Source organism: Heterocephalus glaber, unplaced genomic scaffold (genome assembly GCF_053883595.1).
Source record: "Heterocephalus glaber isolate CG9 unplaced genomic scaffold, H.glaber_assembly_v1.0 deba00001509, whole genome shotgun sequence".
Taxonomy (NCBI): domain Eukaryota; kingdom Metazoa; phylum Chordata; class Mammalia; order Rodentia; family Bathyergidae; genus Heterocephalus; species Heterocephalus glaber.
This window is the reverse complement of record NW_028258325.1, coordinates 55,113,258-55,137,174: the sequence shown is the minus strand read 5'-3', so window position 1 is coordinate 55,137,174 and position 23,917 is coordinate 55,113,258. Positions and strand designations below refer to the sequence as shown.

General features: G+C 33.3%; 1 protein-coding gene and 1 pseudogene across 10 annotated transcripts in view; both read left to right on the top strand.

Annotated features, from left to right (window-relative positions):
• The window catches only part of Epha5 (EPH receptor A5), a 360,726-nt gene that overhangs the window by 82,031 nt on the left and 254,778 nt on the right, over nucleotides 1–23,917 (top strand). The gene's annotated exons all lie outside the window — the stretch shown is intronic.
• LOC147825179 (U2 spliceosomal RNA) lies at nucleotides 22,209–22,379 on the top strand (annotated as a pseudogene).

Below are 23,917 nucleotides of genomic sequence, written 5' to 3'. Positions count from 1 at the left end.
ACTTTGATGTGGTAGTAACATATCCTGGTTTCTAGTTATCAATTTAAAATACAGTGTAGATTAATTTTTGCAAGTTTTCCTTATACAGCTAAATTTTCAATAATAAGTTACCTTAAGTACACAAAGTTATTTCTTTGAAATATTTTTATTTTTTAGAAACAAATAAGGTTCCCCATCCATTTATCTAAGTGTGTTTCTGTATTTATTATTTAGTATTATTTGTGATTAAATACATGTTATTTTTTCCCCTTAAAAGTCATGTGCAATATTTTTTGAGTACAAAATGGTTAGCAAAAACCCATTTTGGAACTTTCTGCTTTTCATTGAAGTGAATGTGTTTGACGGAAGTAATTGAGTTCACGTGAATCAAATGTTGCCTGCTGAGTCCTCTTGTGATTATGTTGCTGACTTACTCAGATGCAAGGCAAGACCACTAATCTTCATCAGTTGCTACTGGAATGAAGTAGTAATTTGAAATTAGCCCTTAGATAATTATAGTTTCACTTATATCAAATGGAGGAAAGAGATTTAGATTGTGGGTCACTGCCAAAACCAGTCAGAGTGAAGAAGGTATATAGTGCATGTTAAAATACAGGGTAAAGAAGGTTACACATCAATGGCTGTGGAGAAAAAGCACTTATTAATTGTCCAACTGGGAAATGATTGCACAGCAAGGAAAATGTGGTGAAAATACCCAATTCAAGAACGAACTTTGATTCAGAAACAGAACAGAAATAGCGGGGAGTAGTGTGTTGATCATTCATATTTCTGGTGCATATTTATGACTGAAACAAAATTGGTGGGAAATAATATATCAGGTGTTCATGTAATTATTCGTTGGAGAGCCTAGTTATTTTTAATTAGGCATATTACCAAAAAGTAATAGGGGTTGAACATTTGGTTCCATTTGTTATGTTATTTTATGCAACAAAAGGAGACCGATTTTAATTTCAAAATTTGAGCAACGGTTGGTGAGTATGGAAGTATAGAGAATCAGCAGTTTGTCTGGAGAGGGAGAGGGAGACTTTCTGCTGAGGGTAACCACCAGCACACAGAAGTAGTTAAGTCCATCCATATGCATGTATACACATGAGAATAGTAGGTCATATCTGCATTTGTTTTTTGTTTTTTGTTTTTTCGGTACCCGGGATCGAACTCAGGACCTTACACTTGTGAGGCAGGCGGTGGAACCACTGAGCTAAATCCCTGGCTATTTTTGTTTTCTTTCTTTCTAAGTCAAGGCTTCCCGACACTGGCATAATTGATATTTTGAGGTAGAGACTTTTGTGTTAGTGGCGCAAGGTGTTGTCCTGTTTATTGTGGGGAGGAGCTTCCTTGATCTCTACCCTGTAGATGTGGCAGGTTACCATTTTGAGAGCAAAAGACACCTCCATGTATTACCAAATACCTGATTAGAACAAAATTGCTATCAATTGAGACCTACTAATCCCGGTTTCCTCTCTCATCAAATGAAATGGTGCCAATGAAACAAAATATGTTTATGCATATGTTTATGCACTAGCTGACTTTGTAAAATTGAGCACATTTCTTTAGATTCTGAAGAACAAAGAAGGTGTAGATTTTGGAATGTGCCTAATTTAACTTGACTGTGGTGAGAAATAAGTTTTTGTGAGAGACCGCATACTCTATTGTTTGAGTACATAGATTCTGACTTAAAATGCCAGAGTTTTGGCTCTGCCTCTGCTAATTACCTGGTCTCTATCCCTGGGAAAATTTTTGAATCTCTCTGTTTCCTACTTTCCTCATTTCTAAATACCTCCTAGCAATCTTGTGAAATATTATATGATAATTACTTAGCATAGTGTTTACTACATTGTATCTACTTTCATTTAAATTTCTTGCATAAAAAATAAAATGTGTCTTCTATGATAAAACAGGGTAGCTACAAGTTAGAAAATAACTTAATTTGCTCTAAGTGGATTGTATATAACTGAACAATTTCTTGTCTCAAAGGTTAATGTTATATTTTTACTCATTGGTTTAACAAAATGATGTAAATATTTAAGAACTTCATTTATAAAGATTTTTTCCAGAGATACAGCATTGACATATTTGGTATCAGGCTAAATATGATCAAGCTCGTCTAGTTACTGAACTGAGCACTGTATCTTTCCTGTTTTATATCTTAGCAATGCAGACATATACACATACTAATTGCATACAGACTCATCCACAGTTATAATTCATGAGCAATTCTAAGGAAGTGTGGGTACCTGGGGATGGAATGTGCCAGTGTAGATAGGGAAATAAGACAATGTTATTTTCTGAAAAGTTAATGTTTGACACAGACAGGGAGACAAATATTAGAAGTATAGGAAACAGCATAAAAGGCAGGCAGAGGAAGTGCCAATACAGAGAGTTACCTTAATACATTAATTCTGTGTATTTCTTTCTAAAATTGTACTTACTTTCAATGTACCTGCATGCTAAAATCTGAGAAATGACGGACATGCTAACTCCTCCTGACTTTTTTAGCTGTTATGGTTTATATCTCGTTGTGCTCCCAAGAGGCTTCTAGGCTCACAGGTGGGGCTTTTGGGAGGCTTTTGGATACTAGTGAGAGTTTTGAGGTTGTATATATTTTTAGTTTAGAAAAAATGTAACAAATAAATGCTATATTTTACAGTAATGGTAATAAGCATTTTGTGAATTTACTTTGGGCAAGTCTCTAGGATATTTTATAACTATGATGGCACGTTCCATATTTTTATTGCACAAATGAATTTAACATTAATCCCCTCAAGCTCTGTCATGATCATGTGCCTGGAGAATTACTAACTATATTTTAAGTTCACATATCTCATAATTGTGCAACATCCTTCTTGCAGTAAGCATTTATTAAAATGAGAGACACTGGAGAAGCACCTTTCATTATAACAAATTTTTATAGAAATATTAGAAAGATATTGTAATGATTAAGATCTCACACTTAATCTTACATATCTTAGTTGATAAAAGTAGAAGTGGTTTAAATCCATAACATATAAATGTGCTGAGAAACCAAAATATAGTATTTTTCTTATTGAGATACCAGCAAAATGATTTATATATAGCCTGATAATAGAAATCAGTACACCTGTCTTGGGAAAAGATTTATGTATGGTCAAATTCAATGTGGAAAACTCACTATTGAGTGTGATTTAGGAAAGACTCTAGTGTTAGTTCTGATTCTTGGACACTAAAATTTCAAAAACTGAATGCATATGATAAGAAATAAAGTAATCAATACTTGCATGAAGTCATGAAATAGATGTCAGACACTAAAAAGGATTTGGGAAAAGTGTCAGGAGATATTTGGGTGGGCAATAAATTAATTGCATTGGCTCTAAATTGATGCAGACCGCAGTTCAATTCTCATGCTTCCATTGCTTAGATGAGCAAGTTAGATCAAATTGCAAAACTAGATAGCCCTAATTTCCTCCTCTGAGAAATGTTAAATGCTGTGATACACACTTGAAGGTGTGTGTATCAGCCCTTCTCCTTGCAGTCTCCTCAGGAGCGATATAAGCAGCAGCAGCAGCACCCCATGAGGAATCTCAGCCCTCACCCCCAAAACACTGAATCTGCTTCTACATTTTAATGTCAGCATTTCATATATTCTATGTACATTCACCTTCAACAGTACTGATGTGAAAGACTTACAGTGAAGACTTTTTTCTTTATTAAACAGATGAGGAAACTGAGGTACAGATAAATTAGGATCATGTAGCTACATAAAGTCAAGAACCAGAATATATTTATCCCAGTCCTTTTGTATATATGCCAAAATTTTGCACTTTTCCCTTTTTTGAGAACTGTTATGCTGCAATTGTATATCTAGCCCCTCCAAAATATATTTGTTAATATGGTTCTCATATAGATTATGATTATACAACTTTTAATAGTATGAGATCTTGCAATATTGATTTACTTTTTGATTTTCTAATTACATTTTGATATAGAAATCATATATTCACTGTCTATTCTTTTGTCATAATCATAAATAGAAAATACTTTTAAAATTAGGAGTAGATTAGTCACAGAATATTGGACAAAAATTTACAGTGGTCTATGTGTTAGTCATTCCTTCTTACGAGTTACTGGTTATATTGCCTCTTTTGGAGGTGCTGGGTTTTTTTCCTGTTGACACAGGGAGTTCTTCACCAGACTTAGCATTTTCTGATATTGCTGTATAATACTGGAGCCAAATTTTATCTAGTTTTTTTCTTCTTAAGATTTACCGTGCTACCCAATTATTTTAAATAATATTGTTGCTGGATATACCAATGAGAAATTCTCATTCCATCCTATGATTCTGGCCAAGATGTATTTTATTTTTAAGCTCACCAGATGATCACAGGTGCAGCTGCAGTTGTGATATTTGAGATTAATATTTTGTGGTATTAGGTGGCTAATATGAATTTATACCACAGAATCTCACCTAGGAAGGCCCCTGATATTAATTATTAAAGAATCAAAAGGTGAATATCACTAGGACAGAAGCCCCTTTGTGCTATCTTTGTTCAAGTTGGCAGATTATTTTATTCAGTCTCAAAGGCATAGCAAGCTCCAAAAATTCCAGATTTTTGAAGGACTCACCTCTTGGTAGAAGGCTGTAGCGTTTACTCTTGCATCATGGATTATTACATCTCAGTTTCCCAGGACCGCAGGGCCCAGCTCACCCCACCTGGCTGGTGGAATGCAGGATGACCTCTAGTGCCTCGCGCACAGAGCTGGAGCTCTCTCTTTGTTCCCAGACTCTTTATTTATTAATTTTTCCTTTGATATCCCTGAAAACATAACACAAACCCCTTATTTTGTTCCTTTTCATTAAGTATTTGTAATAAATTCTAAGTTCTGTAATTCCTCATGTATATAATATGAAATATAAAACTTTTAATTTTGAAGAATTATTGAGGCCCCATAAACACATGTAATGAGTGAAAGATACAGACTTTCAACTCATTTCAACTCCCTCAGTACTAAATGCAAAGGCATAGTCATTTCAAAAATCAAAGATAGACCTCATTTATAATTTATTTAACAACTGTCTTATGTTACTAAATATTTAATATCCAAAAATATTAGTTAAGCTGTCTGAAAAATGAGGGAAATAATGTAACTTTTCGGTTTTAGCAAACATTGCCATTTTAACATTGTAAGGAACAGAGATAAAGGTACATATATCTTTCTTTTTCTTCTTCTGAAATTAATATTAAAATCAAAATGACAGAAATCTCAGGAAAAATAATCTTTGCTTTTTACATCTTTTTCATCTCCTCTGGTCACAGTCTCTCACACCCTAACAAAAAATAATATTTCTAGAATTAATTTAGGGACAAAGATATCTTGATTTTGAGAAATGAATGCGAAAGAAATAAATTTGTGAAAGTCAGGAATACAAAATCAGTAGAGAGACCAACTTATTTAAAATAATCTTAGCAAAAAGAATTTCAAGTGATACCACAAAATTAAATTTTATTTCATTAGATAACTCAGTATTTATAATTGATTCATGTCATCTTTATAAAACAAATCAAAAGTCATGAATTTGGAGGTGACTTGTAAATACTGTTTAGGACCATAAGATCAAGCACATTTCTCCATGGAATTACAAATGGAAATATAATATAGGTGGGAATCTTGATATAAATCTTGATATATCCCATAAGTCATCTATTACAATTAAATAAGTAAAACACAAAGACACTTATAGGCAGAATAAGGAGTACTTTACTTTTAGGGGAGAATAAGATAATATATTTGATTTTACTAGCATAACATGTTTTGTTACCTTAATAGAAGTTTAACATGTGAGTTGGAAAGTTTATGATAGTCAACAAATTGATGGGGAAAATGCAGTTGAAGTTGGGTCTGGGATGGAATTAACATGTTCAATAGCACATGGCTACCATATTTTAGATTTAGGGTTAAAATCATTTATTTAAACTCTTCTATTTTTATACTTTGTGTGGTACGTACTAATCACAACCCAATCAAATAACTAATATGTAAATTTTAGTTACATGTAGCATGATAAATCTGATTAAAAATTACTTCTTTTTAGGTTTAAATTAGGATTAATAGGTTAAATGGTTATGTTTCATCAGTACAGATTTATTTACTGTACCTCTTATATGGATTAGCCTTGAAAATTTTAATCACTTTTGAGGGTTTCATAAAAACCCTCTATTAGTAAGAAAATAATACCAAGTGCAGTTTAGTATCTGTCAGTCTTTCTAGTTGATCTTTTCACCTACATAGATTATATTGCTTATGGAAAAATAAATATGCCTTGTACTGCAAGTGTGTAATTTTTGCTTTGAAATTTTACCAGTATTTTAGTGCAGAAAATCATGCCAATTATTAGAAAGCAGGAAGACATGGAGTCATTAACTAGGGCACAGTTATTTATGGAAATTGTATCATTAGCAATAATAATAAGAAAATGTATTCTAAACTTTCTATAATCTCTTAACTGGTTTTCATTACATGAAAATACTTTTATATCCTTTATTTTTTCTGGTCACAGGTGTGGATTGGGTCTTATCCTCCATCATTTGATTCTCTTTGGTGTTGAAATATTTTGTTTGCATATCAGGCTGACCTGTAATGTTTCATCTATAAAAACTAAAATGATTTGTTGATAAGCTTTGATTTTTTTTTTCTTTTTCTTTTTTTTTCGGAGCTTGAAGATATTTATTTGAGCACTGTTGAGGTGTACTTTAAGAAAGAAAAGGAAGAAAAGAAAGAAGAGCCCCAGTTTGGGGGAAGTAACAATTAGAGCAGATGATAATTTGACTGATGGATAACTCCATTTCTTTGATGGAATTATTAGCAGGAATTAGACTTAGAGAATGAATGCTCCTAAGTTCCTGCTGTGTGATTGTAAAGGAGAATAATAATACACTACTCCATATGCATGAGGGGTTTTCCTCTGATGAATTCAAAGCACTTTGAAAAGATTCCATTAGAACATTTCTATAGTAAAGAATCAATGTTTTATTTTCCATTTTGTAGATTGAAAAAGACGTGATATAATTTCACCAGTTTTCTGGTGTTAACCTCATATTTCTTTCCCCCATTCTAACTAGCTTTATGCTTTACCAATTGAAAGTGACATAATTTCTTGATCCTGTGAGAGATTCCTCCCATATTCACCTATTCTCAATATTTTCTAATGCTTGAAGCTTCTTTTGTTAGAACTAGACTGACCTGTATTATTTATTTAAAATCCTCTTTAGAAGGTTTGGGGTGGCATCTGTTTTTGCTCTCTTAGTTCAAGCATGATTTAATATGTCAACATTGGTTTGCTTGACAGCATTTGATTGTCTTCCATACTTTACTTAGAGTTATGCAGTCCTCTCTGAAGCATGTTGCTGCCCCAGTAAATGAAATGTCACAACAACAAGGACTCCTTGTTTAGTGACAGCAGCAGCTTTCTTTGACACAGTTAGTGGGGTGAGAGAGAATTTAAACAGTAATAATAGAGTAGAATTAAGTCAGCTTGGTGTTCTTTAGGCCCATACAGACAAGTGGAAACAGAATAATGCACTATAACTTGGGTGCAACTTTACATTTTATTTAGGTAAAAATGAATTTAAATACAGAATAAAAAATCTCCTTTTCGCTATGAATGAAAAGAAAACATCTATTAATAATTTCACCAAAATAACTCTCAAAGTTAGCAACTCATTTTTTAGTTTTGATTTCTTCACACCTTATTGCCAGTCCCAGTTGTTATAGGTACATAACATTAGAAATCGATCCAATGTCAAGTGAAGTAAATCAGACATCACATGGTGTATATGAAAAACTTAATACATAAAAAGCATGAAATAAAAGACATAATAGGAAAAGAGAGGGAGTAAAATGGTTATTGTATTCTAACTATATATCTGCTGTCAGTTTCTAGTTTCATTCCAACATAGTACGAGGGCTCATTTTGCAGGATTTCCTTTTCTTTCAGTATGTTAAGATCTGTTTTGTTGCTATAAACACAGTCTATTTGGGTGAATATTTCTCACGATTTTGAGAGGACTGTATACTCTGAAATTTTTGCACATAGTAAAATGCTCCATTAGAGGCATGGTGTTGCTGATTTTAACTATTCATTACATATTTTTTGTCCTCTTTAGCTGTCACTCACTGAGGGAGATGTTTTTAAATTTTCAGTAGTATTTGTGGATTTATGACTTTCTCTTCAGTTTTATGTTTTGCCCTATGTGGTTGGGTGTTTTGTTTAGTAAAGAATGTAGTAAGAACTATTAGTTCTTGTTAGAGAACTGTCTTTCATATCATTATAATCACTGTCATTCTTGTTTACTTAGAAGTGCAAACTGAATAGTGTCAAATTAATATAGCTTCAGTATATTTTGTTGAGTCAGTGCTAAACTAGTGTATCTCCTTGCAAAATTTTCAGTTTAATCTGTTTTTTATGTTTACCTTATATTTGTATACTGTATTTATGTTTACCGTATATTTATATATTAGTATTTTATATTTGTATGCTTTTCAAGTGATGAAAAGTACAAAGAAAGCCATTGATCTGAAGCAAAAATGTTTTTCATGTCTTCTACAATGGAAATATTGTTTACAATATCAAAACCTGAGTTAAATTTTAATGAAAAGAGCCTCGTCCTTGGTCCTTGGCGCAAGGAAAATTCTCCATGGTAGTTTGTTTCTTTTGTCATTTTTGCCCCGACTTTGACTGATCTTACTACCAGCGTGTGTGAATGGTGGCCTGCCCCTAGGCTGTGAGGGGAGCCAGGGTATGCAGAGTGCTTAGTCTGACCGAGTCTATGCCAGGCCAGCTGCCCAGGGAGAGGGCTTGGAGACCAAGAGTCTTTCTTTCTAAGTGTTGTTTGTGTAAGTGGAATCATTACCATTTGATCTCCATTTAACAGAAAAATTAGATCAAGACATGTTTTGGTGATTAAATATATGTTATAGGATTGGTGAGATAAATGAAAAACCTGGCTGGTAGCTAAAGGAAGAAGAAAGTAAGCATTTAGGGGAATCATTTGAGTTTGGTGAATAATCTGAGTATTAGAAAGATGTGATGAAAGTGGAAGTCTTAACCAAGGGCCACCTGTCATCAAGGGGAAGGCTGGCCAGGGTGTTTCCCTTGTCAGACATGAGGAAGGAGTAAGTTATTTTCATCTCAAGTTCAAAGAGAATGGAATTAAGGTCTAGGAGGAGAAAAAGACTTGTTCCCAGAAAATACAAAAGTAGGCCAAAGGGAATAGTTTGACTTTCAAGTGCAGTGCAAAAAGCAGTAGTACATTAGACATAATAGGAACCTCAAGAAATAAGGCCTAAGCCTCCCAAGTATCAAAATCATCAGGATATTTTAACTGGTGAGGTAAAGCAAGAAAGGTTGACATCTATGCAAAGAACTGGTCTGTGTCTGCACTGTGAAGTGCTTTATTCATGTTCTCTTTTAAGCTTGACAACATCCTGTGAGGCTGGGGCAGCTGAAGCTCAGAAGGTTAATCTTACTAATATCATACAAACTAAAACTTGAAAATGGCAAACTGACATTTGAACCCACTTGTACTTTTTCTTAACTCTGCATCTTTGTACTTTATGCTCTCTATTACAATTACGATCCTCCTTAATTATGCCACCTTGACTCAAATCCCTTGTGAACTTAATGTGTCCTCTAGGGAGCTGCGTTGTTATGTGCCTGGGACACCCCCTGGAGAGACCTGGGAACCAGGGAGTGGACTTCATGGGAGGTTGTGCCCCTATTTTCAGGACTCAAACTGAGGACGTGGAAAGGAAATCCAAGGAGGCTCAAAAGGAGTAATAACCTCAGGCTGGAAAATGGAGCAGATAAGCAAGGAAGGCTGAGTGAGCAACGCAAAACATGAGTTTCTGCAGCTCTTTCCCTGGGCAGCTTTGCTCAGTAATTAGGCCGTACAAATAGAAGGGGGAAAGAGTAAAAATACATAACATTTTCTATGGGAATGTCCAAGTGAGAGGAAGAACTTGTGCCAATATACAGTTGTGTTGAGCCAGAAGTTGTGCCAGTAGATTAATTTGTAATCTATTTTTGACCTTTTTGTGTTTTACATTCTTGTGTATGCAAGTTACTTTGTCTTGTTTGCTCCTATGAACAACACGGAATAGCTTTTTAAAAAATATTTTTGCTTCTGAAGTATAGAACTGTCATTTTATTCAAGTTTTATAGTATTTTGTTGTTTTTGTTTTGTTTTATTTGGAGCGTAGTATGGAAGAAATAAAACACATCTGTGTCATGTAATATAAAAGAGGAGACTTGATCAGGTTTAATACTGAGGTGTATGCTCTGCCCAAGTTGAACCTTTGGAATTATCCTCTCCACAATGAAGAATCTAAAGGATTCTGCCCCTTCCCACCAATTATGAAAGAGTTTCCAACTGGAGGGGGACTTCTGATTTGAAGTACTTTCATGTCATTCTTGCAATGGGATATTGAAAACATCTGAATACAAAACAAAACAAAATAGTATAAAAGTCCACCCCAAATAAACATATATCTACAAAATAGTTCAATTGATATAATAATTATTTCTCTATTGTCTAATCTAAATTAAGCAGTCATCCAATAAGAAAAGCACATTTTCTTTGTTGTAATGCAAGAAATAGAACTTTTGTAGAGGGAGAAAATAAAGTTTACTCATGTACCTTTAGACCCAGCTAAAAGCCAGGTGTGTAGAAAACTGTATAATCTTGACACTAACTTTGCCAGATACATGTTGTTACTATTTTAAACTTAGGCAAGTTGAGGCCAATATTGATTAAGTATGATTTTGAAGAACTCTCAGAAGTAAGCTTAAAATCACTCTGTGAGGCTTTAATATATACATTAATTTTTAGAAAAATGTACTAACTTTTCTAAATTGTCAGAATGTAGCGCATTTTATTTTTTAAATAAAATGGTGAAACTAAATTATTAGAGAGAGTTACATGGGGAGAATACTATATAAACAAAAGACAAGCATAGGGAAGATTATAGCAATGTGAAAAAACCTAATAACTCCCACTTGCTTTAAACAATCAAGTTCAAAGATCAATATTTGATAATTGTAGACTAAGGTACATTATGATTTAGAACTCAAATGTTTTCCACCAGTCTTATGTGTTCAGAGATAGAGCTCTTGGAAGGCAGTTGTGTCATAAGGAATCTAACCTCAGTAATGTGTTAATTCACTGATGAGTTCATAGCTAGGTTGAAGTGGGCATGGTTGAAAGATCACAGGGTACACGACTTTGAAGGTTATATTCCTGTCCCTGGCCCCTTCCACATTCTTGGGCTCTTGGTGTGTTCTCTCCTTGCTGGTTGCCGTGGGTTGAGTAGCTATCTTGTACCACACACTTCCTCCATAGTATTTCTGTCTTGGAGCCAGGTGACTATTTACTGAAACCTCTGACATCTTGAGCCAAAACAAACCTTTTCTTCTGCAAGTTGTGTACATCAGAAAAAAAAAATTATTTCTTCTATTTTTTCCAACTAGTTTGCAATTTGTAACAAAATTTTAAGTGCTTTATAGAACTTTTACATTTATAAGCAGTGAGTACAAAGATGTTTCATGTTTTCCAAACAGAAAGAAGAAATACAGAGTCAAATATAAGTATAGTCATCAATTATTTATTTGTTTACGTCAAAGACATTTTACGTATTTTGGTCCTGGTGACAAAAAGATTTGTTGTTTTATTTATATTTTGCCGTTTCAGTTTCTCTACTGCTAAACTGAATATGTTTTATTTAAATTCAGAAATGTACTATGTTAGCACTTAAGATTAATTAAAAGACACCAGGGATATTTTTTCTTCTTAAAGTTGTATTTGCCTTGAAAACCTCTGAAGCCTGACTCTTAGATACAATTTAAACTGAGGTCATTGTTTTTTTCTTCAGTTCTTAATATTCTTTTCCAAAGCTGCTTTATTTTTACATTGTTTTGATTACTTCTACTTATATCTTTTCCTAATTATCTTTTTTTTGTTTTTTTCATTATGAATTTCCTGATATAAATTCATTCCATTTATTTATATGCATTTGTTCCTTGAGAGAATCTGACATTAGTTCTGTAAGAGCAAGTGTTTTGTCTGTGCTTACTATTTTTTGCCTTTTTCTTCTAGAACAAGTCACGTGGTTCTGTTAACTCTGAACATGACTATAGGTATATAGTCTGGCTCATAAGTATTTCATAACTATACATAGGAATTTTTCTATAAAATAAATCCGTCATTTTTGTTCTGCCATTAGAGATGATTTATAAACTTTGATCCTCTCTCACACACACACATGCACACGCACACACTTATGCAGTGCCCATACAACTTATGAGTCAGACACTATTTTTAAATGTGATAGAAAAACAGAAAAAGGTGAGAAGAACAATAGTTAAGTAGCAGAGTACAATGAAAGCCCTGTCTCTTTGTTCTGGAGTCTCTGCTGTTAACCTCTATACCGTTTGGGCACCAGGAAGGCCAGTGGCTATGTTGTATAAGCACTGATATGACCATTTCCACAAACTTTTCCTTGGTTTTCATACCAAACAGTTAAATCAGTTAAAAAGAAGAGAAAAACCTGTATATGTAATAATTACAAAAGAGATAATATTTAGATAAAAGACTTAAAGTATTCCCATAAGGTATCCTTTTGATTAAAAATTGCAAGAACACTTAGGTCCTGATAGTGTTTTTCTCCTAAAGAGGGTAAGTCAAATACTAAGCATTTGCATTACAAATGACATTTACACATATGCAAACTGTTTAAAGTAAACACTGTTGTAAACTAAAATGGTAATATTTTTACTTAAAATGTTAATAAGAAGGTAATTGATGCCTTTTCCTACTATTCAGTGTTTATTCATTTTGCTTCCTCTTCATTGCTCTGCTCCTTGAACTCTGCAAAGCTGCCGGGCACACCTGTGCTTTGTCACACGGGAACGTGTTCTGAGGGGCAGGAAAGCGGTGTCACGCCACCCCAAAGTCAATTTTCATCATCATGTTCATGGAGGGGCCTTCTCAAAACAGGAATCTGCAATACTTTTTAATTTTAATCATACATCTAAATGAAAGTTTAAAGCCTTTAGTTAAAACATTTGAGATTGGCAATTTCAGTGGAAGATAATCTCAGGCATCACTTTGACCGTCCATCTACTTGTTGTGTAGCCCATGGGTGCTGTTCCAGTCTAGAAGAACAGGTGGTGAATCCTAAGCCCCAGGTCACCTTTTATTGAAGGATGTAAACTTTCAAGACCATTCCTGCTTATATTGTTTTATTTTTCTCATTCCTTTATATTTAGAAAACGTTGATAATACTGTATTTATTGGCAGCAGTTCCTCATTAATATTGGTCTTTTTATAAACAAGGGGAAAAGTTATGCTTTGAATAAATTGATGGGTTTATATTAGAAAGATATTTTTTATTATTTATGTCCACTAAATTTATTTGTCATCTTAAGCTAAAGAAAGATCCTTGGATATATGAATGCAGAGACTAAATGATTTATTTGGATTGAGATTTAGCTATTTTCAACCAAAACCAGTATCATTAACATAAAATACCACTTATTTATTTACACTTAGCATAATATATGATATAAACAGTATATTCATATCTATACATAGATATAGATAGCATATTTATATCTATATATAGATATATTTAATTTACCTTTTAAGAAAATAAATAATGTTATTTATTTCCTTCCTTATTCTATGTGAAAAACAATTAATATATTTTTGTCATTAAAAAAAAATCGAATTTTATGTGTTCTGAAAGGTGATAACGACCAGCCATAGAGAGAAGTGCATGGCCACATTGAAATGAGCCTGATTGTTCTATAATATCTTCTTGAGTCCAAGGTTAATTAGTACCATAGGCAATATGCATTATTCATCACTGCAATCAGGTTTTATTCTGCTGGGTCTTTACCAACTGCAAATTGTTGTTCTTCTCATAAGAAAACCTTGATAAAGTATTGTCATATTTAATTTTGCTGAATTATATTGGTGATATATACAGTAGTTCATGTAATTCAAATATTCTTAAGGTGCTATTCTAATCTAGAAAGACTGACAATGAAATTAAAAACTAATGTCCTCTTCTGCAGAAGAATGTAAACTTTTAACATAGTGACTGCAAATTATTGTTGCTTATTGTAGTTTAGTTTTGTTTTACTTTTAATTTATTTTTTCTCTATTCTATAGAAAATAGTTTGATAATATGGCAGTTAGTGGCAACAGTTTATTATTAAATATTTTAAAGTATTCTTACTATTAATTTCCATTCTCTCATTAGAATACAAACTGTATGAGTGGGAATTTTGTGTATTTTGTCCATTGCTTATCAGTAGCAAATACAAATGTAGTCTATAGCTTGAGCATCATTTAAATTAATTTAATGAACATTTGCAAATAAGCTTGTATGTCTGCTGAATAACAGTTTAATATGACTTTTATTGTGGTGTTAAATGCTAGTTAATAATACCTTGTCTCACTGCCAGGGATTTAGCTCAGTGGTTCTGCCACCTACCCCGCAAATGCAAGGTTCCAAGTTTGATCCCCGGTACCAAAAAAGAAAAAAGAATACCTTTTCTCAAGAATAGAAAGTAAAACAAAGTGTCAAAAACAACATAGAAATTGATATTTGTTTTGTGTATAATTCAGAGTTGCAGAATCAAAGAATGGCCAGGCAGCAAATTATCCTAGTGGTTATTTTCCTGTATTGTGTATCACTGCAGACTTTGCAGAAAATATAGGCAGAAGGGTAAATTTCACTTACTTCTTTATTTATTTTTAGAAGTGGGATAATTAAAATTATACACAAACAACACAGCTAAAAACCAATCCCAAGAGATATTGGAAATGAATTTTGGATTTTCTTCTTTCTTTAGTAACTGCACAAATTGTTTTACATATCTATAGACGTTTCCATAACTTTCATGCATGGGAGAAGTAGCTATAATATAATTTCAATGGAAGCAAAGCATTTCAACTCACTACTTTCTGATAATTTGATAATGAACAAACACATATTCTTTTGCCTTAGCCTAAGAATAGAATCATGGCATCTATAAAATTAGTCATAAATTATTTGTCTTATGGAAAATTTAAAGTATGTCTAAGGTATCACGTAATGTTGGTTTTAATCTGTTAATTTATTGTATTTTCCATCAGAGAAAATTAAAGACGATCTTTTATTTATTTCAATATAAATTAACACAAAATTTAATGTACAACCCAAGTCCTGAGTGATTAAGGAGATTCTTTCTTTATGCTTCACAGTATCTGCAGAAAAATAGATAAATAATAAAAATTGAAATAATACCTTCATAAAAACTTCCACATTATCAAAACATGAATGCAATCTAACTTTTCAGCTGCTCTTTATTAATTCAAATAATTTTGTAAATTTCCCAATGTCCATTTGTGAGAATTACAAAATATTTTCAAACTCTTCCATTTTATCTCATAACTTAAGTTGTCCATTTTGATACCTTCCATTAAATTGATATTAGTTATTATGTCAGTGAATGAACATCTGTCAGCCTATATTTATTTTAGGAAGTAAAATGCATTGGGGACATTTCTATCCCAAAATTTGATAAAGAATTTTATTCTAGTATGGTTAAGACAAATGAGCATTCAACATGTTCCTGTGGCTGATACATTTTAAGACTCATTACCTTTTGTCTACATAATCTATATAAACCTGTGGAGGTCTCACAGATCCCGATTTGACAAATGAAGACCTGGATAGTTAATGGTGTTCCAAATACCATAGCTGCCAGAAATAGACAGGCTCAAATCAGTCACTTTACTTGCTACTTACTCGGTGGTTCAGTCTTTGAAATGAGGGATTGACCTTGTAGTGGATAAAAGAGTTTAAACATAATTTTCCCTCTGCTTTTCTCAGTTCTTAGCTCTCACTTCTAACAAAAAAGACAGATTAATAAGAAAAAATCAAAAGGAAGTTTATTTGTATATCTCATGTATACATGTGAGATACTTTAAAAAAGTGATTTTTTTGGAACTCTGGCTTCTATCATCTTTAACAAGGAGCTATGTGATTTGAGAGACAAGAAAAGCAAAGACAAAGTACCCAAGTACTCTGTCTAGGGCAGCAAATTGTGGGGAGGCAAAAAGGTAGAGAGCAAATGGCAGGCAAAGCTGCTTGGTGAAGTGTATTACTTCATTCCCTGTGGGACCATCTGCAGGGTTTTCCTCTGTGTTTGTGATCAATTTTTATGCTTCTTGGGAGAGAGGGGACAAGGGACACCTTTGACCATTTCCATTCTACTTTTAGGCAAACATTTTCTTATATATCTATTTCTTCTCAATTGCTTTCAACTCATAATAATGTGTATGTCAAGGTGACATTTTTTGTGGTGACATGTTCTATTATACTTCAACTTGATATATTTTTCAGAATTGTTTTCTTCTCCACATGTTCTTCTGGCCACTGAAAATCTTGTGATATTCACATTTTGTGTTTTAATTTTCACAAAATATAAAAGAGTGTTACAAGTGTAGTATAAATTTGAGTAGTGGAAGAATATGCTCTTTCTTTAGGTCTTACCTTGTTCCCAAGTAAAAATAGTTTATTCAGATTCAGATAATTTCAATATTAAATTTTCAGGTAGAAGTAAAGAATGGATCTAAGTAATTCATAAATGATGTGGGGCTAAGAGAAATCCAAATAAAAATAATCATACTACTTGAATAAAAATGCCACAGCTTTTACATGTAGAACAGTGGGCACTGTGTTGAATTTGAAAATTCCTCATGTAATGTTGCAATAAAATTAAAAGTAGTATTTTTTAGTTCTACCAAAATAACATAAATTGTCATGCTCATCGGTATTGCTAATTTGAATTTTATTGGTTTTGTAGTTTTATTTGTATTAACTATTAAAATTATTTGGCTGTGTAGTTATGACAGTTATAAATTTATTATTGAACTATTGTTTTTGTTCCTGGGGATTGAATGCAAGTCCTTCACACTGAGCTATATTCCCTGTCTTCTTTTTATTTTTTATTTTGAGCCAGGCCTAAATAAATTGTTGAGACTGGGCTTGAACTTGGCTATCCCGCTGCCTCAGCCTTTCAGAGTCCTGGGATTACAGGTGTGTGTTACCAGGCCAGACTTACTTTTAGTTTCAGAGTTGTGTACTTTAAGGTAATACAACTTTTTAAAATTAAGTAGAAGCTGAGTGATTGACTTTTTCTTTTCAAAAATGGTGTTACTCAAGTGAAGGAGTCTTTCATAGAATGATTTCTAAGCTTCTCTTTTATCTTCCTTCCTTCCTTCCTCCCTTCCTTCCTTTCTTCCTTTCTCTCTTTCTTTCTCTCTTGCTTTCTCTCTTGCTTTCTCTCTTTCTTTCTCTTTCTTTCTCTCTTTCTTTCTCTCTCTTTCTCTCTCTCTCTCTCTCTCTCTCTCTCTCTCTCTCTCTCTCTCTCTCTCTCTCTCTCTCTCTCTCTCTTTCTTTCTTTCTTTCTTTCTTTCCTTTGTGCCGGGGATCAAACTCAGGACCTTGTGCTTGCCAGGCAGGCGTGGTGCCACTGTAAGCTTTTTTTTTGAAAATGGAGTCATTGGGTTAGTATTGGCCTTGGTACTTTAGTGGGTACCCATTTACTGTCAGTCGTATACTCATTAGGGTATTTACTGAATTTTAGAGAAGATTAAATCTTTAAATAATACAACAATATTTCTATCTTCCTTTGCACAATCAGTATTTTTCACTTGTCCAAATTATTTGCTTTCTAAATGAGAATCACTGGAGAATCATTTTTAGCAATTAGGGTTATGTTGTCTACATTGATAGGCCAGTTGAAGAGATCGTTACTGTTGGCCTGAAATTATTGTGCTCATAAAAATTAGAGTTCATCATTTTAGTTCACTGAATTGACATATTATTGGTTGGAGATCAACTCCGAGATGAGGATATTTGTCTTTGAATCACACAGACTAGAATTATTAGGCAATACTATATTGAATCCAATAAACCTGCAGAACATTTATATCAAAGTATATTGGAAACAATCAAAACAAGGAATGATTAACAAGAAAATTCCCAATGAGAATTATTTTGAAACTGTTAGAAATATTTTGAAACTGTTATCCAGTACATATAGCAAAACATTTCAAGTGTAAACAGTCATTTATTTTCAATATTCATGTGTCTCACATGGACACTTTATTTAAGCTACTTTACCACAATCCTAAACCTTGAAATGTCAGACAGCAGCTAAAGAAACAGATAGATAGATAATAGATAGATTATAGAGATGATAGATAGATAGATAGATAGATAGATAGATAGATAGATAGGAACATATTCCCCACCCAGTTGCCTACAGTTCTACACTAAATACATCTTTTCTGCCTTCTGGTTATTCAGTCATATCTATAATAAAAACATTAACAACATAAGGAATGTGATGGGACAGTAGATATTATACAATACCATACCAAATTAAGCATTTAGTTGTTTTATAATTAAAGAAAATACACTTCCCATGAGCTATTGAATGCTCTAAATTTAAAAAATATCAAAGTGCTGCACCTGGTAGCTATAAAGGTAAGCTTTATACAGCAATTTCTATCCTATATTAACACTTTGAAATATCAAATAAAATAATTGTTTCCCACATCAAGCTACCTTTTCTATTTTAAAGTCTAATTAGAGACCAAATTACTATAGTGTTTCAGTATTTCTGATAATGTAATCTTACTCCTTTTTCTAAAAAGCCTTAACATTTTACATCAATATGGAATTCTCTATACAAAAAAGATATAACCACATGCCTGGAAAACATGCTGGAATGCCTTATACTTAGCACTAAGGGCGTGTTTCTTTAATTTCTGCTACACTTTTCTTTAGTGTATGACAATTATTATCTAAGTCTTGATACTATGTGTTGTCTAAGTATTTATCTGTATGCTTTGAAGACATTTTTTCTAATGTGTCCTCCGGTCCATATTTAAAAAACATACACACACTTTTAATTACAAAAACTAAAGCCTGTGTCTAAATTTTTATATACATTTGTACATGGTGCAAGTCCTTTAGTCATTGTCAGCCCTCTGTCCTGCTCTGGTGTGAGTGGCTGAGATATTTGGAGCACGTGTGCCTGCCAGGCCTGTCACACCCCAGCTGCTTAACATGAATTGCAGCTGTCCCGGGCTGAGTCTCTGGCTTACCTGTAGCTTTCCAGTGTTCTCTTCTTCACCCCACCATTCCTGACCCCCACCACAGGAGGGAAGGATAAAACATAGCTACCATTTTTCTGAGCAAAACTAGTGGAAGGGTTTTAGACATAGTAAAGGTGCCTCAAATGAGCCTTATTAGTCCCAAAAGACAGTGAAGGTTGAGCATGCAGTGATAGCAGGGAGAAGGTTATTTGAGAAACTCAGTAAATAATCCAACAGAACTTGAAGGACATTTAGGGACAGTGTGGAGATTAGATAGAGACAGAGATGAAGGAGAGATTAGATGTAAATGTACTTATATTGATATACACAGTGATGGCAAACCTTTTAGAGCTTTCAATATTATAAACAGCCTGCTGTGGCATGCGTGCCATAGGTTTGCTGTCACTGGATATACAGCTAAATTTTTCTGCATTCAAATTCATTTGTATTTAGTTATCCAATAAATAAGAATTAAATTTGCCTAAATGTCAAATAGTGTGCAAATTCATTGAATTGTTAATGGCAGAGACTGGCGTGAGAGAAAGAAGACAGAATTTATAAATGGACTTCACATTTGCTACCCACATCCTTTCCTTTTGATCATGTTTTGTCTTTAAAGTGATTTCTGGAAATTGTAGTTGGATATCTATTTATATTGTAGTATCTATGTTGTTAGCTGCATTTCTTGTTATGTTATTGTTTCTGTTCAATATTAAACCTGAGTTGTAACTAATCTAGTTTATTTTAAATTAAAATATAAATAATAGCATATAAGCAAAAATTTGGTTAAAATTTTTATTATAGGAAAAGAATAATAATAAATAAATGGAGCTTATATTATAATTGAGTAAATCAACTGACCTGGCGTGGCTTTTACTGTTAGTCTCTGAATAACTCAACGCTTAGGAGCCTCAATTAATATGTGGTAACTGACTTTTTGTTCTACTGCAGATTCTGTGTGACAGCAGGTTTTTTAATCCTATAAAAATGATCGAATTGTCCCTAGTTTTTAAATGGTTTTGAAGTGAATTACTAGTTATCACATGAATGAGCATAACTAAAAGTATTAAAGAAGACACTTTATAAATATTGTACTAAGAGCCAATAGATAAAAATTCTTTTTCAAAAAGGGAATTTTTCAAACAAATTTTGAAAATCAGTATATAAAATATATTTTTAAGTAAATTGATTAAAATTATAGTTATAGCAAAATAAACCTAATTTTGCAGTCAGATGTAATAATAGTGATAATAATAGTAATAATAATAATAGGCAAACAATATCATACCTTGAATGTTGATTCTTCACAAATGCTTTTTCTTTGGTTGGAAAGAAAATGCACATACAGACATTCCATTTGCAACAGTGATGGAAAGTCTTATACCTGTGCAAGTACAGAAGTGTAAAATTCGTCTCTCCTGTGTGGAAAGAGGTCATTCCATCCAAAGGACGCAGGGCAGGGGCTCAAGTCCAAGCACTTCCATCAAGTCTGAAGTCGTGGCTGGAAGCCTTAGGGTGCTTTCAGATGCCCACCTCTCCTGACTCCTCCAGCTTCTCAGATGTGCCTGGACTGAGATTTCCCAAGTGACCGGAGTTATCGAACAAGTGACAGCTGTACTAGGAAATAAGGAAAATATGGCAAAGTCTGTGATGAGCAGAGGAACTTTATTTCCTCATTTTTACATTTTACCTTCAAATATGTACATATTATAGGGCTGACACTTAACCACTATAGGATGTACCTGCATTTTTGGGATAATTTGGCTGTAGCCCTTAGTACAGATTCTAAAGTTCTGTAACATTTTTGTATTTAAACACTAGCTTTCTGAGGCTTGGCAGATGGTTTCTTTGGGTTTGAATACGTATTGTGCTGCATTCTGTAGAGCATATCATTCTTTCATCTAGTACTTGCTTCCTCAGTGCTCAATATACTGGAGAAATCAAAGTGGACAGAGGGGCCCATGTAGCTGCTGTGCCTCTTGGTGAATGACAACAGCACATTCCATACACTGCACACTTTGTGTTTGTTCACTTATTATACTTTGCCAGTTGGCTGTGGATGGAGAGATCTGCACTAGGCTGTTGGGGCCAAAAATTGTCAAATGTCATGGCTTTGACTGATTTTCTATAACTGTTCCTAGTAGAGCTCTCACACTTTCAGGGTAGTGGGTGTGAGATTGCCAATAGATTTATCAGTAGTCTTTTTCAAAATGTTATGCAGGTGTAAATAGAATTATAACTTGATCTCTTCATAGAATGAGGGGAGAAGTGGAAAGCTTCATTGCAGAAATAAACCAGTATAATGCTTCTGTGCCTTTCCACATTGTAGGAGACAAATACTAAAATCCTTAATATAGTCTTCCCAGTTACTGTGTAGTGTCACAGCCACATGTCCTTGGTGAGCTAACCTCTTCATGTTAACGTAGGGAATCAGGAGGAGAGTTTGCAGGATTTCCATTCAATAAAGTTGCTTATGGGTGAGATTCAGGATTTTAAGAAGGTGTATAGAAGGCTAGTCAACGTTTTGGCAAGTCAAACATTTGAATGATTGCCCTTCCAAGGCATTGAACAGTAGAGATGCTATAGAACATATGCTGTCATTTCAATGGGAAGAAGGACTATTAAGAGTCTGAATTTTTCTCTCTGATCTTCTCAACTTGACCCGATTTGTCTCTTTCCAGTTGATTGCTTCCTTCTAAGATTGCTGGTTTTTATATTGTTTTCCTGGACTTACTCTTTTCTATGGATAGCAACATGTGTTTCCCCATTCAAAATGTACCTCTTTGTGGGATGAGGATTTATCCCAACCCCACTCCTGTACCAATCTCTTCATCTTGTCCTTGATGAGAAAGCACTTCTTGGTAAAACCAGGTATTTCAAATATTGCCAGCTGTCTAACTGATTTGAACTGAAGGTGAATGCCAAGGACTTCACTTGTAAGTGCAGTTTTATGGGAAAAGTTAGTAACTAATGGGACTTTCCCAGAACACTAATTATCTCTTCAAGAACACTGGAGTGATCACTTCTCGGCCTTTTGGCTAAGATCAAGTGAAGAACACTGGAGCGTTTGCCATGTCATTCAATATTCTCTGAGAAGATAATTTTGAATACTACGTAATATTTCTTTGTATCCATATGTGCCAGTTTATTTAACAATTTCACCATTATTGGTAATTTTGACTACATTCTCTCCCTTGTGGAGTGACATTTTAATGCATTGCTGTTTTAAAATATTTGACAGTACTTATAAATTTTAAAATAGAGAACCTTAAGAATATTAATGTGCATGTGTTTAGGAATTTTTAAAGCTTTTAAAGGATATTTAAATACTGTATACCAGAATTGTGATTATTATCACACAAATAATAAATGAGCATGAAAGACACACTTTCTTAATTTTACTTTTTTATTTTTAGTTCTGTGTTTTTAGATTCCTCATACATAACCTGAAATCCATTGCCAGAGAAATAGATTTTCAACCACACTTGCTATGCAAAAATTTCGGCTAGTGTATGGCTCATTGTACTATTAAGGGGGCAGAAAGTGATAGTGTACCTTTCACACTAAATAGCTAAATTCTTTCTCTTTGTTTTATATACTACCCCAGTGATTCGTGCTTGGAAGCTTTTAGGTGTTATTGGGGTATAAGTGCAAATATCCAGCCTCAATCTTATTTCTAGGACATATGCTTACCCCTAGAATGCCTTCAGTGAAGGTTAATGCATACAATAAAGTAATAAAATGATTGAAATAAGTATGATGAAATTATCACAAATAATAAAATTCCTATACCTGTAAAAAGTATATACTTTGAAACTAACTTTAACAGCTTTTGAAAGAAAATCTTCTGAAGATAAAAACAATCTTGTGTACTTTTGGTTTGAACCAGGGAAAGAGTATTGTTATTAAAGAATGCAGTTTAAAGAGGAATATAAGAAATTCATCACTTCTTGTTGAAATGATTCCCAGTCAGTGATTTTACCAAAACATACTACAAGGTACAGAACTTAGTTTTAAAATTATCTTTATTGTATATACTTGCAAAATCCATACTCCTTAGAAACCGATTTTATTTTTTCAGAGTTCTGAAAGGGATGTTTGGCTCATGAGAAAAAGATCCAAGGGCTGGAGCAGTAACTCAGTGATAAAGCACTCACCATGTGTAAAGGCCTGGGTTTGATTCTAAGCCCAGTCTTCCCAATAAAAAAACATAAGAAGGAAGATCACTCATATTATACAGGTTCATTGGTATATGGAGCCCACCAACATCTTCAATAGGGACACAGGTTTTCTGTGTAGTACCAGAAAAGGAATAGAGACAAAGGATAACATATAAATGTTTACTTCAATTATGCTATTTTTCTTAATTAAAAATTTAAAAGATTAGAAAGAAAGTTGATGAAAAATAGAGATTATATCATTTACTTTGGAAAGTTCCACTAATCACATAGAGTAGTGACATGATTTTGGAAAATTTTTTTTCTAGTTTGTAGATTTTACAACATACAAGTAATATTTGGGGAGTGTAATTTGACTAGACAAAAATATTGACATGCTATTACATGACTGAAAGATCTAGAATTTTGACCATATAGAAAACTAAAAAGAAAACAAAACAAATATTTAAAAATTTCCTATAGAAACAAGCCCCTCTAACCAAAATGCACATTTATACTGAGAAATAAAATAAATTGAAGACCTAAGAAATCAAGTTTTGTTAAAAAAAT